At 36.4% G+C, this 17154-nt stretch overlaps 1 protein-coding gene across 1 annotated transcript in view; it reads left to right on the forward strand.

The window, feature by feature from the left end:
- The first annotated feature begins 1039 nt into the window (after nucleotides 1-1039).
- Nucleotides 1040-17154, forward strand: part of PTER (phosphotriesterase related) — a 57238-nt gene continuing 41123 nt past the window's right edge. Inside the window, exon 1 of the mRNA XM_015811210.1 lies at nucleotides 1040-1208. The gene's annotated coding sequence lies outside the window, so the exon portion shown is untranslated. The remainder of the gene's footprint in view (nucleotides 1209-17154) is intronic.

Genomic DNA, 17154 nt, shown 5'->3' on the forward strand with positions numbered 1-17154 from the left:
GTTGCAACCTGTTTATGTCTTTGGAAGTTGGAATAGTATATAACCAAAATCAACAGATAATACAAGGAACAATAAAAGCTTTTTCTGAAAGGATGTCAACTTTCCAGGTTGAGATGAAGTGATTGCACTTGAAATGTGTCTCCAAAATGGAACTTCAAAGTAATTTAGTTGAGTATATGCCTGCATCACCGACATAGCTGAAACTATATATTAGATCAGTGATCTTTTACATAGAAATAAATCTCAGGGAACTCAATGGGATTTACTGCAGAACTTTTGAGACTATAAGGGCCAAAGAACAGAGCAGTCTTGTGAGCTTCCTTTCTTGTCACTGTATCTGCATCAATGTCATGTTTTGAACATTTTTTCCTCCAGTGAAATTAGCAGTCAATAAGCAGGTGCATAAGGTAAAATGGAAAATATCTGAATAGTTGGGGGGCTTATGTCTTAATATACTAATTTTAATCCCGTGAAATCCCTGATGATTTCAAACACTGAAGTATATTTTGGATGAAACCCTGCTCTCAACATGCTTAGCCAGTTGCTTCTCCTTCCCCCTTCTCCCTAAAGGATTTGGACATAATACTGAAAATTGGCAAAAATACGAGTCCTAATGATCCTAAGCATAACCCTAGGTACACTTTGGACACTAACTAGCCATATTAAAATCAATCAACATTAAGTTCTGAGTAATTCTGGGAATTGAAGTCAACACATCTTAATGTTTTGGAGGCTGACAACATGTATTTAGACAAAAATTATGATGTTGACTCTGGAAAAAAATTGAAAATATGTTAAAGTCTTTTTCATTTATGGAACATACCCGAAGGGCAGTCGGACACACACCGGCCTTGCTTTCTGTCAGGCCGCTTATACTATATTCTGCACCATCTTTAATCCAGCCAAATGCCAACCAAGGAAGCTCCACGCTGCTCCACCTGGGCCAGGCCAAGACGGGAGGCGGAGTTGCATTGGCGCCCGGAGGCCCCCTTCCGCGGGCGCGATACTAAAGCCGTAGTGGGAGGCGGAGGAGCTGCAATCCTCTGTTCTGACGCCCTCGGTAAGAGCGAAACTAAGCGGACGGCGGACTAACGGGAGACGCGGCCTTCTCCCGAACCAGTAGTGAGACCACGGGGACGTTTCGAAAAAGAAGAACCCACGATTTAGCCCGCCGAGCCGCCAACTGGCTCCTTTTTCTTCGCCGTTTGGTAAGGCAGTGACACCCCCCCCCCCCGAAGCTCCGGAGCGAGGCCTTGTGCTATTCGCTGCATGAAATAGTTGGGTCAGGACAGGCGAGCGCTTTTAGTGCTGCACAAGCAAGTTGTGTAATCGCTGGATTGTGCTTTCCTTTTCTGTGCCTTTCAACTAGAAAATGCTTATACTGAACTAATGAAATTCCGGGATCCTCAGTTTGCAAATCTTCACCATATATTAAGTTATAATTTATAAGTTATATAATCAAAGCGTCTTATGTGTATTTGAGGTATCTATCAAATATATCATTGGAATTCCTGCTATACCTCAAAAAGGGTGGATAATTAATATTAATATAACATGTCTGACAGATGGCTCACCAAAAACATAGAGGTGACCCAAAATAAAAGATTAATAATTGGGCCAAAGTTGATACTAAGGCAATATCAGAGATATCAATTAAAGCAGAGAATGCTACCAACTGGGCTAGAACAATGCAGTCATCTACTACTGACTGGCTGTCAGCCTTCAACACATTCGCTAATCTCTGTAATATCCTGAAGAAACACTTAACAGCGAAACCTGCTACAAAAAGAGCCCGAGTGGGTAGATTCTGTTGGTTTGACCCTGAATGCCAGCGGCTGAAAAAGAAATTGAAGGCAGCCATGAGGCTCGCCCAGAGGAATCCTACTGTTCATATATAAGCTGAGATGTTGCATACAAGAAGGGAATATAAAAAAAATTATAAAATTAAAGAAAAAAAGTTTTGCCATTTCAATCTGGTCAGAACTCGAGTTGGCTGCCAAAAGTCATAACTCAGTAATATTTTGGCACTCTGTAGCAGGTGTCCTAAAGAAACGGAGATTTGCATTTGATATATCAATTTCTGCTGAGGACTGGGAGAATTATTATCAGTGTTTGCTTCCACGGAACCTGCAGAGAAACTGGCTTTAAGCAGTGATTTAGTAAATTCTAGAACTCCTCCCCCTTGACCACCAGTCCCGGAAAAGGAGATACAATCCATCATTAAAAGCTTAAATAAATAAAGCCCCAGGTGAGGATTTTTTACCAGCAGAATTATTTAAGAAATTTCCCAATTGGTGGGGACCAGTATTGGCAGGTCTTTTTACACATATAAATAATACCTGCCATATGCCAGATAGGTGGAATATTGTAATAGTTGTCCCCATATATAAAAAAGGAAATAAAAAGGATCCTAGTAATTATAGGCCCATCAGTCTGATTGACATTGCAGCAAAAATATATGCTAGGTTCCTTTTAAATAGAATTGAAATCTGGGTAGAGGAAAATCATATCCTTGCAGAAGAACAAGCAGGTTTTAGACAAAGCTGATCCACTATTGATAACTGCTTTGTCTTGAACCATCTAATTGCCAAATATGGCTATAAGAGGAGATCCCTGTTTGCTGCTTTTTATAGACCTCACAGCAGTATTTGATATGGTAAAAAGAAAAGTAAGTACTATGGAGTAAAATAGAACCTAGATTGCTGGCTTTGATTAAAGTCCTTTACATAAGTACCTGTTTGAGGGTGTGGTATGGGGTTAACTAACAGGATTCACACAAATAAAGGTGTAAGGCAATGGTGTATCTTGGACCCATTATTATTTAGTTTATATATCAATGATTTGCCAGGGTTAATGAAGGATCCCATGGTACATATGCTGATGATCCTAAATACATACTTTAACAGCTTGCTCTATGCTGATGATATGATTTTATTATCGTATTCACAAGTAGGATTACGTAAAGGCTATTAAGAAGATTCAGCTCTTATTGCCAGGATAACTCCCTAACCATTAGTAAATCTAAATAAAAAGTCATGGTGTTTGAACAGGTTAACACCTTTGTATATTTAGGTGTAACTTTTTCCAAGACTGGATCTTGAGCAAAAGCTCATTTGAATTTACTGCTTAAACTAAAAAAATCATAGTTACCCAGGGTCCCTAGCCCCATTAATTAAAGTATATAAAGCTAAGGTTACCCCTATGCTCTTGTATGGAGCAGATGTTTGAGGTCTATACTCAACCACAGTCCTAGAGCAAACACAGTCCCACCATTTTAGATGTATTTTGGGTGTAGATCTAAGAACGCCTGCTGCAGCAGTTAAAGCTGAATTGGGAATTCATACAATTCATGCATTATCCAAAATTAGAGCATATAACTACTGGCATAAAATCAATGAAATGGAGACTGATAGACTCCCCAAATTATGTCTACTAGATTAGAACAAATAAAATTACAATCACAAATCTCCTGGATCACCAAACTAACAAATTTTGTAAGAAGCTGTAGCCTTCCTGACTCTTGCGTAACAGGAGAATGATTTAAAAAAAGAGCTGCCCAAAGAATTAAGAATATAGAAGCACAAAATGACATAGCTATCCTTAGTAAGGTGGGTAACTTGAAATGGCTGAGAAAATACAATCATACTTTTCAAACAGACAGCTATTTGAAGTTACAGCTGCCAAAACATCTAAGGGAGATTTTTGTGCGACTGAGATTCGAACAGCTCGACACAATGGTTAGATATGGGAGATTCCATTCCATACCCTACAATGAACATCTCTGCATTTGCGGAGTGCCAGAGGTAGAAGACCTGGCTCACATCCTATTTGATTGTTGCCTGTATAAGAGAGTGAGAGACAGGCACCTCAGTCTATATACCAAACAAATGACCCACTAGGACCCCCATATCAAAACAATTTACCTTATGTCCAGTCAGAATCTGAAAATAACATTTAACATAGCACAGTATTTAAACAAAATGGTTCAGTTGAGATCTGTATATGTGGGATTGATTGGGGTAGATTGCAGGGTTGACACCAAAATATAATTTTATCTATATTTTAAATTATTGTATTCTATTCCAATTTCATTTTAGACTGTATTTTATTCCAATTTCATTTTTATTTTATTCTAATTTCATTTTAAATTGTATTTTATCTAATTTCATTTTAAATTGCTTTTATCAAATTTTAGTAATAATTTGTTTCTGGAACTTTGCACTTTGATATGGCCCAAGGGCTAATCAATAAAAACAAAAAACAAAACAAAATATTAATGACTTTGTTCACTGTTTTCCAAATGCATGAGAAAAGTGTGCTCATATTAATAACTCACACTGAATACTTTTTTAATTTTTGTGCCTTCGAATCATTTTTGACTCCTGGCAAATGCCTTGACTAGTCCCTGCAATGTTCTTGGCAAGATTTTAGAAGTGACTTGTCATTGCCTACTGTCTTGGGCTGAGAGACAGTGACTGGCTTAAGGCCACCCAACTGGCTTTGTGCCCAAGGCAATATTGGTATACCCTATAGTTTCCCGGTGCTAGCCTTAGCCACTACATCAAACTAGGTCTCTTTTGATTTACAAGTGGTGAAATACAGATCAACTTTTGCAGAATGTTAATTTATGGCAGACAAATGTGAGTTGCAAATATCCAGAAGATTAAGTTGCAGCAAAGAGATACAGGAAACTTCATAAATATCTTGCAATCCTTGTGCATTATATTCAGAAAATACAGAGAACAGCCAATTAAGTATACATCTCTCCCTACATGTTGATTTTAAGAGCATGGTAATTCATATTTTTTGCTAAGGTAATAATTATAGATGCCTTTGTGGGATCCTTGATGTTCTCTGAGATGTTTTCTTGCAAATGTGTCATTGCCCAAACTAGGTAACGTTCACTCACCAGTTCAGTTTTGTGAATACGGTATCTTATATTCACCATTTTAAAGCCCTTAATTAAACATTATATTGGAAATTTTAATCCAAAACAATATTTTCTATTTGAATTAATCTGTATATTCTACACTTAACAATTCTTAATGTGAACTTCTGGTCAAGCAGTGGTGTCTGCAGGGTTGGGATCAAAAAAGGCAAGATGGTAGATGCAGTATATCTGTCTTGACTTTTTTATTCTCCTTTCATGTAAACACTGCTACAGACAAGAATATACTTAATAGTGGTTAAGTGGCTAAGAACAAATGGATCTCCTGTCTAACAAAACCCATTTTTAGATATTTAACCTTGTCTTTCCTATTTGAACTTTTTTTAAAAAAATTATTCTGCAAGATCAGTTATTATATCTTACATGTATTCACAATTGGTAACCACCCTAATATCAGTTTTCTGAATTAGTACTTGTGTTGGTATTTAGTTTATTATCTGAATGATTCAGTCATTGGCCTGTTCTTGCAAACCAGCCGTGTCTATCAGTTACTTCTTACTGCTTGGGAGATTTCTACTGAATAATATTTTTAAAGAGTTTTAAGGTTAAAATAGCAAGATGGTATATATTGCATCTGTCATCTGGCCCTTTTTGACAGCTTCAGAGGAGGAAGCTAAGGCAGCAGACGGATTTTTATCAATTCACTGTTGGCCTGTGAGAATGAGATGGTAAATGGCTTCCTCACCTAATTGTTATTGTAGGGTGACACTAAGTAATATGAGACTGTAAGATGGATCACTCTTTGAGAATAACTGCTCTAACCCTTTGCTGCCATCTAATGGTTGTCCAGATTTTGGCTACTCAAGATGTAGTGGACTACTGGGTAAAATGACTGTTTAGTATATCTATATGTTTTATAGAACTGCTAAAAATCTAGAGGGGCAGTGAATGATAGATGATTTACACATAATTCACTAGGATAATACATATGGATATAAGATGAGAGGGAGAGAGAGAGAGAGAGAGAGAGAGAGAACTTGATATTCATCAATAGGAAACATTTAGATAGGTATATTGGCAGTGGGGGTGCAGCCAAGATCGCAACAGAGCAGCCACTTCCATGCTGAGCTACTTATGATATTTTTAAATTTTTATTTTTATAAATAGCTTATAATAGTAGTGGCAGCCGCTGGAAGGAAAGCAAGGGAGGGAAGGAAGGTTCTTAAACGGGCTGGTGGATCTATGCACTTGGCAGCTGGCAGAAGAAGATATTGTGCATGGTCCTTCCACCTTGTCTAACTTGCTGTATAATATCATGTTTAAAGTTTTATTTCTCTTCTAATCATACATGCTTCTGCAGAATGTTTGGAAAAGATAGCTTATGTTACACATAAAAATATATATTTCATTTCATAAACAATCCTATGGAATGTTATGGTAAGAGTATTGTAATGGGAAAAGGATCTTCAGATGGATGGGAGTTCCTGAGAAACTATAAGCACCATTGCAAACAGGTTTCATGAAAAAAGAAAAAAAAAGGATAGCAGCATGAAAAGCTACTGAGCTTTGTGAAGAATATAGCTAGGAAATGATACCAAACCACCCAGACATAGATAGTCTAGATTTGTAGAAATAATATTGGCAAGATAAATCTCAGAATGGTTAACAATAACAATAAATTTCCTTTAGTTATGTTTAAAATAAGAGAAAAAAGTGCCTGCTTAGTGAGGATTGCAAAATATGAACAGATTGCAAAGGAAACACTACTTTATACTGTATGGTTCACTAATTCCACATTTTTCAATCTCAACAACTTTAAGATGTATGGACTTCAACCCCTAAAATTCTTCATTCATCCTGGGTCGAGAATTCTGGGAGCTGAAGTCCATGCATCTTAAAGTTGTTGAGACTGAGAAACACTACACTATTTTCTGATAGGCTTCAGTTTTAATTGGTTTTGAGGAGAGGTTGAATCCTTAGGAAGTACAATGTGAGAGTGATAGAATGAAATAAACTCAGGCTAGATTCCTCAAGTTGGAGCTACTGTTGGTAGAGAAACTCTTGAGTAATTCAGCTATTGCTCTGGGCAAGGCTGCATTGCCTCTAAAAAAAGCTTGTGTGCAGTTCAGTTGTTCTCTTGGACTTTGACTTCTTGCTGGAACAAGTGAAAGTTGTTTTATCCAAAAGAACCTTTGCCCACTTTCATCAGTTAAGTCCATTCCTGAAATAGAAATTGCTGAAACTATATCTCAGTTTAAGTTAACTATTACAATTCACTTAGTGTGGAGCTGCTCTTTATGGTAACCTAGAAACTGTAGCTGGCCCAAAATGCAGCTGCTTGCATGCTGACCAACTCTAGCTGATTTACTAGAATAGCACTGCAAAAGCTGCATTGGTTTTCAGTAGGCTTCTGGGCCAATTTCAGGTGGATCTTTGCTACTTTGGGAGTTATTCTCTCCAGGTAGAATCTTCCTACTCCCCTAAACAATATGACGGGGGGGGGGGGGGGGGAGGAATGCTGTGGATACCTCATAATACAAGCATTCAGGTGAAGATAACAAAAGTTTTAAGTTTAGTGTGATTTTGATGTTACGAATGTTTTTAATATGTGCATATTCTGATATGCCTAGAATTGCTTAAGAAGGCAGTATATAATCAATGAATAATAGGGCAAGGCTACGTGAATTTTTGTTCAGCTTGTCTTAAAAAAGTAGCTGTTCCAATGGGTATTTCTAAGCAATACAAAGTGGCAGTATTGAAGCTTGAAAGATTATTAAGAAATGTTTATTTTAAATGAAATTAAGTCTCTAGATCAGATAAACTGCTTCATCTGGTACTCAAGAAACTAGCTGACGGCTAAACAGTTATGTATTAAGAAATCATGGATTACTCTGAAGTACCAGATGACTGATGGAGCACAAAGATCCCTATCTTTTAAAAGAGGAAAAGCAGAATCCAGGCAACTGCAGATCAGTCAGTGTGACATGATACTTGGCAGGATTCTAGAGTGAATCACAAAGAAATTGTTTCAATGTGCTTATCAATCAGTATGGCAGCTACCAGAACACAATATGGATTTGTCAAGAATACTAGACTAATCTTGTCTGAAGAACATTCTTATTAGAAATTTTGTATTAAACAGATTTTAAAAATCATAGAGTAATCACCAATGATTAAGAATCTATTTGGTGTAATGTTTAAGGCTAGAAACCAGGAGACTCTGAGTTCTAGTCCTGCCTTGGGCACAAAAGTCAACCATGGATCAAATACTCTTTCTCAGCCCTAGGAAGGAAATCTTACCAAGAAAACTAGAGGGACTTATTGAAGCAGTCACAAGGAATCAGTGCTGATTCAAATAAATTAAGTAAATTACTCATCAGACTAAAGTGAGCATTCCCTGAGAGCCACAAAATTCAGTCCCGAGTCTCTGCAGTTCAGTAATTTTTATTAATGACATAGATGGAGAGATGGAAGAAAACTTAATGTGGTAGAAAAAATAATATTTAATGTGGTAGAAATGACCCAAAATTGGATAGAATAGCTACTATCACAAAAAAGAAATACAATTCAAAATGATATCATAAGGTTAGGAAATAACATATTGAAATATAATAGACAGATCTAGTGTTCTTCACTTAAGAATGATAGCACTCTTGAAAGGATGTCATAAACCTATTCTGTTTTGTTGAAGCGGGCAAGACATGGAATAGTGAATTTAAGTTATAGGAAGGCAGATTCTTATTAAATGTAAGAACATTTTTTGCTAACACTAACAGCAATTTGACAGTGGAACTGATTTCCCAGTGAGGCTATATTCTCCCCTTCAGAGGATATATTCAAGCAGAGACTAGATCACCATCTGTTAGAGATGCTTCATTTAGAATTGTGCAGTGAAAATTGGACTTTAAACTCTGAAATTCCAGATGTAGATTTAAACAATAATTTGAGATGGATTGATTAAACATCACAATGATATATTGCTCTTTTTTCTTTTGTTATTAAATTGGGAAAAAAAGTTTTTAAAAAAGGAAGAACCCCAGAGAGTAGAACATGTGATTGTCAGTGTGAATCAGTTTGTCAGTCGTGGACAGCCATTAACAATCATCACTGTAAGATGTTGCCAGTAGTATACATTTTTGGGGAACAGAATATTGCTTGTACTTAACAGTCTGGGTTCATGTCTTACAGCCTAACAAAATAGAAGGGGCTGGCTTAAAAAGCTGCTCAGCTGCCAACCATAGCATCTTAATTGATTTAAAATAGATGACTATCCCTCTGTCCTAGAAAAAGTGATGTTTGGGATTTGACAGCTTTGTTGTAGAATGTAAATCTAGTTGGTGAATTATGAACAAATTCTGAGTCACCAAAAGATGAATGGTATCATGATGAATAAAGTTGTTTACCATTATTAATAATTTGGTATGTATATAGCCATATGTCAAAAACAGGTTATGTTTTGAGGCCAGTGCTTCCATTTTAGCTAGCATTCAGTTTCAGGCACCGTGAGAGTTGGTAATGCAGATAAATTGAAAAGTTACAGCCCTGACTTCTTGATTGAACACTGTCCTTGTGGATAACATTGGAAAATAAGTGTCATGACTAGACTAGATATATACCATTCTAATTTAAATGTGTATAGAGAACCAGACATTTAAAATCAATATACCATGACATCAGATTAAGAACTGTTCTGATGTAACTTCATTCTCCAAATCGTACCTTGGCAAGATACAGAAAAAGATGTTTTAGATTCAGAAATCCATGATGATGTTAATTTCATATTTTCCATAAGGGCAGACAAAAAACATTCCATTTATAAAAGCAAGAATTTCAGAGTTTCTAATGTTGGTGGGGTAAACTAGAAATAACCAGATATGTTTATAAATAAATGTTGGATGCTTTGGCATTTTGTAATTAAAGTATGATACTTGAAACGAATCAAAATTTTACACTGTTACTATTGAATTAAGTGTCTAGTTGTCACCTTGCATTGATTTGTATAGCAGTATTAGAAATTCAGAAGCTGAATTGTTTGGATAAAAGTGTGAATAGGAAATTTTGAAATCCTAGGCATAAATAACACAGGATTTAATTTACATGCAAGATTTTGAAAAAACAAAAAAGAATCCTTCATGCTTTACTGAATAATAGAAGCAGAAGAGTAGCTCCTTCTTTAAACTTAACATTTAATAAAGGAAGTTTTTATTTTCCTTTTTAAATACATTTGCATTAAAATGCAGGTAGTTTATTTATATAATTAATTAGTTGTTTTTTCTCTCTCTTCCCTTTTCTGTTGCACATTTAGTCAGATTATAATTTAAAATTCAAAAAATAAAAATAGAATATAAATGTTTTAAAAAATCAGATTAAATTAAGAAAGGTAGTAAAATCATTTGGCAAAACAGCTTTAACTGTCCTTATTTTCTGAACTTGCAGAGAGCAGGGGATTGAGAGAAAGTGCTGCCCATAATTTGAGAGCAACATAGGACCTCTGCTACGTGCAAGAAAGATGGACCTCATACAGTGTAGCAACCTTCAAAATAGCCTCTCCAGCAGATCTTAGTAGCTGAGCAGAATTATAAAGGGATGATCTATTGGATAGGTATACCTTAAGGTATCTAGGGACTGATGTTAATGCTATTACCTTACATTGTGTCCTAACTAGTAAAAATTATGATTCTTGTGCCTTGAGAACTAATTAGCAACCTGTCACATTTTGCACTCATTACAACTTCTGGACCACTTTAGAAGAGAAGTCTCACATAGAATGCATTGTAGTGGTCAGGATGGGATGTAATTGAGGAATGGATAATTGCCCAATCTGACCAGCTTGCTGAAGCTGTAGATGAAATTACAAAGGTGTTCCTGATCATAGCTTCCATCTATGAATGCAGATTACTGAGATTTCAACAGATTGGAATGTGTCCTTTCAAAAAGAGTACTGCTTTATCAAAGGCAGATTGACCTCATTTCCTCAATTTAATTTTATGTTTATCAGCACTATACTTCTTTAGTCATATTTAACTTGTTTGGTTTCATTCTGCCCATTAACAAATTGAGACAATTTTCAAAGGTACTGATTGCTTTCTTGGAGTTGATGACTATATTGTAATTATACTGCTAAGTACATTGTCCATCAACAAATCATTTTTGGTAAAATGTTCTCCAACTGTAGATTATGGATGGTTTGGTGCATTTTGTAAAGGAATCTATGATAGACTTAACTACAATTTTGCAGTGAAGTTTGATTTGATTTTTTGGAAAGATGCTCTCTCCCCTCTTTTTGAAATAAATTTAATAAAAATAAAATAAAAATAAATTTTATTAAAGAATGAAAATTATGACTGAGGTTGTTTTGTCATTAAATAACTGCTTTATGGACGAGTATCTAATTTTTTTATTATGGCTGTTTGGAAACTTAATTGCTAACCTAAACAGCCAGCAATTAGAATCATCAATCAAAAGAATATATATGCGGGTCATGCTTAACTGTAAAAGGACTGTGGTAAATGTGTTGTATTAACACTGTGTTCAGCTACGATTATCTGTCTGATTTTTGCCATGACTAAATATATTGCTTGGAGTGGAGCATTTACATGATTTTGGGCTGCCACAGACAAAGTATCAGTATGGTTTTCGGTAGGTTAATTTAGAATAAACCATAGCAGCCTATTGGAACTAATGCTACCCTCATTCCACTTTTAACTTTTGCTAAAATATGACTTCACTTCTCTTATGGTTACTCATAAGAGTACTATATGCACAAAGCCAAATACCAAATGCACGAAGCAGGAGAACTATTTGGCTTGAAAATAAATCTGAACAGACCCAGATTATGTTTAATAAATTCAGTAGACGTAGTAGACCACTACATATACCTTGGCCAATGGATCTCAGGTGGTACAATAAAGCAAATTGAACAGCATGTTAAATGTGGTCAGCAGGCATCCAGCAAGTTTAGCATAATTTTCAAGAACAACCTCCCCCTATGCCTGAAGAATAAAATTTTCAATCAGTGTGTGCTACTTGCTCTAACATATGCTGGTGAAACATGGACACTAACCTCACAATTGATACAAAAGCTATGAGTGGTGCAAAGAACCATGGAAAGTTACATGATTGGTATTACAAGACAAGATAGAAAGACCTGCACATGGATTAGACAACAAATGAAAGTATATGATATCAAGAGAGTAAAAGAAATGAAATGGAAATGGGCTGGTCACATAGCAGGAAGAACTGATGGCAGATGGACCAAGGCAGTCATAGAATGGATCCCATTGATAAAAAGCATCCATGAAAGTGTCCTAAAAACAAGATGGATCAACATCAGCAAATATTACGGGTCCAATTGGCAAAAGAAAGCTCAGGACCATGTAGGTTGGAAACATGTAGAAGAGGTCTTCATTCTGCAGTGGATAGATAGTGGCTAAATTGATTATTGTGATCATGATCATGATACTCATTGAAGAACTGGAATAAGCAAACAGTCATCACCTAATAAATTTATGGCCTAAAATAATGTGCAAATATTAAATTTAATTATAGCAAACAATACTTTAAGGAATATAGTAAATGTGTTATATAAACACTCTCTGTTCAAGTATTGTTTGCTACAATTAAATTTCAAACAAGAAGAAAATAATGGGACATTACAGGAACTTCAGATCAGGCATGTCCAACCCACTGCCTACGGACTTCATTTGAGCCTGGACAGTCCCACAATGTTGTAATAAAAACAATTAAAAATAAAGGAAGTTATTATTTATATGCATTAACTATATTATATATGGGGCTCAAAAAATTCCTCTTCATTCAGTGCCGGCCCAGGCAAGCCAAATGGTTGGACATCCATCTTCTATTAGGATTTCACAGAAAGATTTTTCAGCTGTTAAGCCACCCTATACCTTCAAGCAAGTTAAATAACGTAAATCACATTGTTTCAGGTGTTCTGAATACTTGTAAAAAATTCCAACTGAATATCAACGTAGACCAAGAGTAAATTACTGCTTCTCTAATTGCTGTTTCTACTGGAAAACTACAGTCTTCTGGGACCAAATGATTCCCAATTAAATTACTTTAATTCTACTTTAGTTATTTAAACAGAAATTTAAATAAATAGTTCTAATTAAAGTGGCAAATACTTAGTCTAAAAAATCTGTAGGTATTTTAAAAAGTGTTGAATGTTTCACCAAAAAGAAAAGAAATATATTGGCCATATGTTTTAAAAATAAAATTCTTTATTAGGATAATATTTTGATATGATCAATTCAAATGATAGGTATACTTTCAAATTTTCATATTCACTTTTATAGGTTGTATATGTTTACAATGGACTGGGTTTTTCATTTTTAAAAAATGAAATATTATTTTTTATCCCTGCAATCCTGAAAAGGCCAAATACCATCATACATTGTAATAGAAATCAAGCAGTATAATATATGCAATCAATTTCCACTCATCATTTCAAATCAGTAATCTAATATATTCTACCTGACTTTATAGCTGGTCCAATTCTTTTTGCCTTTAAAGAAAGAGAGTTGAACTACTATTCTTGCAAATGTTACAGTCTAATATTACCTTTTTAACAATCTGCAAATATTCTACAAATATTTGAATAAATTCTAATTCTTTTCATTGGAGTCAATAACATTTGCATCAGAATATTGCACTGTGATGCTCTTGTCATTTGAGATCATTATTGCATCTGACTTAAGTAAACCAAATAAAAATAAAATTGCCTGAAATTTCAAAGCAATCACCAGAACCCTAAGTGTAAAAGCTCTAAGTACTGTATTAGAGATATATTAATATTTTATTTTATAATATTTTATATTATTTTGTTGTATAAATTGTCTGAAAAGTTTATTGAGATACTGAGAACAAAAGATCTTTCCAAAGAATCAATGGGTGCAATCTTTTTCTTCCATATATAAACAAAGTTATATATAAAGTTATATATAAACTTTGTTTATATATGGAGCTTAGAATTATGACTCACAGTAATTTTGATTTAAAACTGTTATTATTTTGTATTTCATTGACAATATATTTTTAATATATTTTAATATAGTCTCCAAGCTAACAGTATTAAGACATATTTACCAAATCAGAATTATGATAGAAATTGTATATTGTTTATCATAATGTAACAAGTCCCTAGTTGTTATTACAACTTTACAAATAGTAGGGTTTCTTCCAAACAGCATTATAGTATAGGTAGTCTTTGAGATATGCCTGTAATGAAGCATATCCATTACAGTTGCTAGTGGTGATGGCCATTAAGTAAGACAGTCTTGCTTAACAACTCCCTTTCTATGCTGTCTCTGATGTGGCATTAAACAAATGTGCACTTTGTTAAGCAGAGCACAGGATGCCTCAGGCATAGGAGAAGCCCTTAGGGGGCCTAGTGCAGGCCCAGGTCTACCTATCCCAGACTTGCCACACCCTCCAAGGTGCCCCATGCTTTGCATCCTCACTGATTCCCTGCAGGCCTTTTTCTCTCCTCTTGGTCCCTGCAAACCTTTTCCACCCTATGGAGTCCCCACATGTCATTTGCCCTTCTACTAGGTCCCTGTAGATCTTAGGCCTTTCCACCCACCAGGCCCCACATCTTCTTCCTCACTTATCTTTTCAAGATCTCCAGACCTCATACTGGGGAAAGAGAACAACAATGCATCACTGTCTCCTGGAAGTTGCCCCCATTGTTAGTGCAACTGCAACTCCTTACAGGTGTGACCACTGTGTGGCCCAGGGATAAACTGTACTGTTTTGCTGTCTTAATAGAATAGAATTCTTTATTAGCCAAGTGGGGTTGAACACACAAGGAATTTGTCTCCGGTGCATAAGCTCTCAGTATATATATATACAAGTAATAGTGATAATCATGATCATATACATCATGAAAGCACATTCATCATAAATCGTGAAATACAACAGTTCTTCATAAATCATAAGATGCAACACTTAGTGATAGTCATAGAGTACTAGCTGAGCAAACAGCATAAATCATACTAGAGTACAAAAAAACAATATAAATTGTAAGATATAAGCAGCAACATTATAGTCATAAGAAGATAAGGATAGGTAATAGAAAACATGAGGAGTATCATAGTAATACAGCTTTACTAAGTATTTTGACAGTGTTGTAGGAATTAGTTGTTAAGCAGAGTGATGGCACGTGGGGGAAAAACTGTCCTTATGTCTAGTCGTTCTGGTATGCAATGCTTTATAGCGTCGTCTTGAAGGAAGAAGTTGAAATAGTTTTATGTCCAGGGGTCTGTAGATATTTTCACAGCCCTCTTTCTTGCTCATGCAGTATACAGATAATCAATGGAAGGCAGGATGGTAGCAATTGTTTTTTCTGCAGTTCTAACTATCCGTTGAAGTCTGTGTCTGTCTTGTTTGGTTGAAGTTCTAAACCAGACAGTTATAGAGATGCAAATGGCAGACTTAATAATTCCTTTGTAGAACTGTATCAGCAGCTCCTTGGGCAGTCTGAGCTTTCTAAGTTGGCCCAGGAAGAACATTCTTTGTTGTGCTTTTTTATTACATTTTTGATGTTAAGTGTCCATTTTAAATCTTGAGATATTATAGAATCCAGAAACTTGAAGGTCTCTACTGTCGATACTGTGTTGTCTAGTATTGTAAGAGGTTTTAGAATAGTAGGGTTTCTCCTCAAGTCTACTGTCATTTCTACAGTTTTGAGCGTGTTCAGTTCAAGATTGTTCCAGCTGCACCACAAGGCTAGTTGTTCAACCTCACGTCTGTATGCCGATTTGTTGTTGTCTCAAATGAAGCCAATCACTGTTGTATCATCTGCAAACTTCAGTACTTCAACAGAGGGATCTTTTGAGATGCAGTCATTGATATATAGAGAGAAGAGAAGTGGAGAGTGCTAATTGTACAGGTATCTGATGTGGTTTTGCCTAGCTCAGGGGTAGGCAACCCAAAACACTCAAAGAGCCACTTGGACCTGTTTCCCACCGAAAACAAAACACTGGGAGTCGCAAAACCCTTTTGATATCTAAAATGAAGATAACACTGCATATATCCTTTTTTACCTTTATATATGTGTGTGTGTGTGTGTGTGTGTGTGTGTGTGTTTGTAGATTTTCATGGGTACAGGTATGCAGGTCTTGCCGTATTCGGGTCTTTTTCCGTGTAAGATTGAGAGTATCTTGGCGACATTTCGACGAGGTCCCACTCATCATCTTCAGGCTGGGGTCTTCGGCTTCGTGCCTGTGCAAGCAAAGTGTGATCGGAGCTGCCGTCTCTCTATAAATACTGGTGGAGGTGGGTGGAGTGCTGGCTTAGTTGCTGTAGGTGGATTGATTGGCTGTGTGGGAGCCATTGTTTGTGGATTGTTTGGCTGTTTTGTAACATCCTGAGTAGTTGAGGTGCTGGCTGTGTGACCATTAGTCTTTTGTGTTATAACGACCTGGGTAATGGGTTGTGTGATTACATTCTGAGATCTAGTGTAGTGATATCCTGAGTTTTGTGTTGCAACATCCTGGGTGGTTGGCTGTGTTGTAACATCCTGAGCTTTAGCGTTGTAACCTCCTGAGTTCTGTGATGTGATGTCCAGAGCAGAAGGCTGTGATGTAGCATACCGGGCTTTGGTTTGGCTCTGAGTTTGCGGTCTAGCTCTGTGTTCATGGCATGTGTCCATTTGCTTTGTGTGGGGGTCGGAGGGAGGTGCAGCAGCTGGTGATGTCGTCGTGGTTTGGCTTCTGGATGGTGGTTGCATTTCGTCTGAGGGATGGGTTTGGGTCTGGGTTTGGGTCTGGTGAGGGTGAATGGTGGTGGCGTACTGTGTTGTTCTGGGTCCGGTGTCAGTTTTCGTGGCTAGGACCCGTTTGTTGATTAAGGCTAGTTTCCAGATATCTGGTAGGCAGGAGGTATCGTCATGTTTATTCATGTTGTGGGGGTGTTTTTCTATTTCGATGGCTTCCATAATTATTCTCTTGTTATTGTGTTCAGTTTTGGAGATTAGTTTGGTTCCTTCAAAATCAATTTCATGTCCTGTAGCTTTAAGGTGCTAGAAGAGGGAGGAAGTTTTTTCTTTTTTTCTGACTGCGTTCTTGTGTTCTGCGATGCGGGCATTTATTCTCCTATTAGTTTGTCCAATGTATGTGGCTGGGCAGATTTTGCATGGTATTTCATAGACTCCTTGGTTTTCTAGCTGGATCCTGTCTTTGGGGTTTCTTAAGATGTTGGCTATTTTTTGGTCGGTGCCGAAGGCTGTCTTGATATTGTGTTTGTGG

The sequence above is a fragment of the Protobothrops mucrosquamatus genome, unplaced genomic scaffold, assembly GCF_001527695.2.
Source record: "Protobothrops mucrosquamatus isolate PMUCROS unplaced genomic scaffold, P.Mucros_1.0 scaffold33, whole genome shotgun sequence".
NCBI classification, from domain to species: domain Eukaryota; kingdom Metazoa; phylum Chordata; class Lepidosauria; order Squamata; family Viperidae; genus Protobothrops; species Protobothrops mucrosquamatus.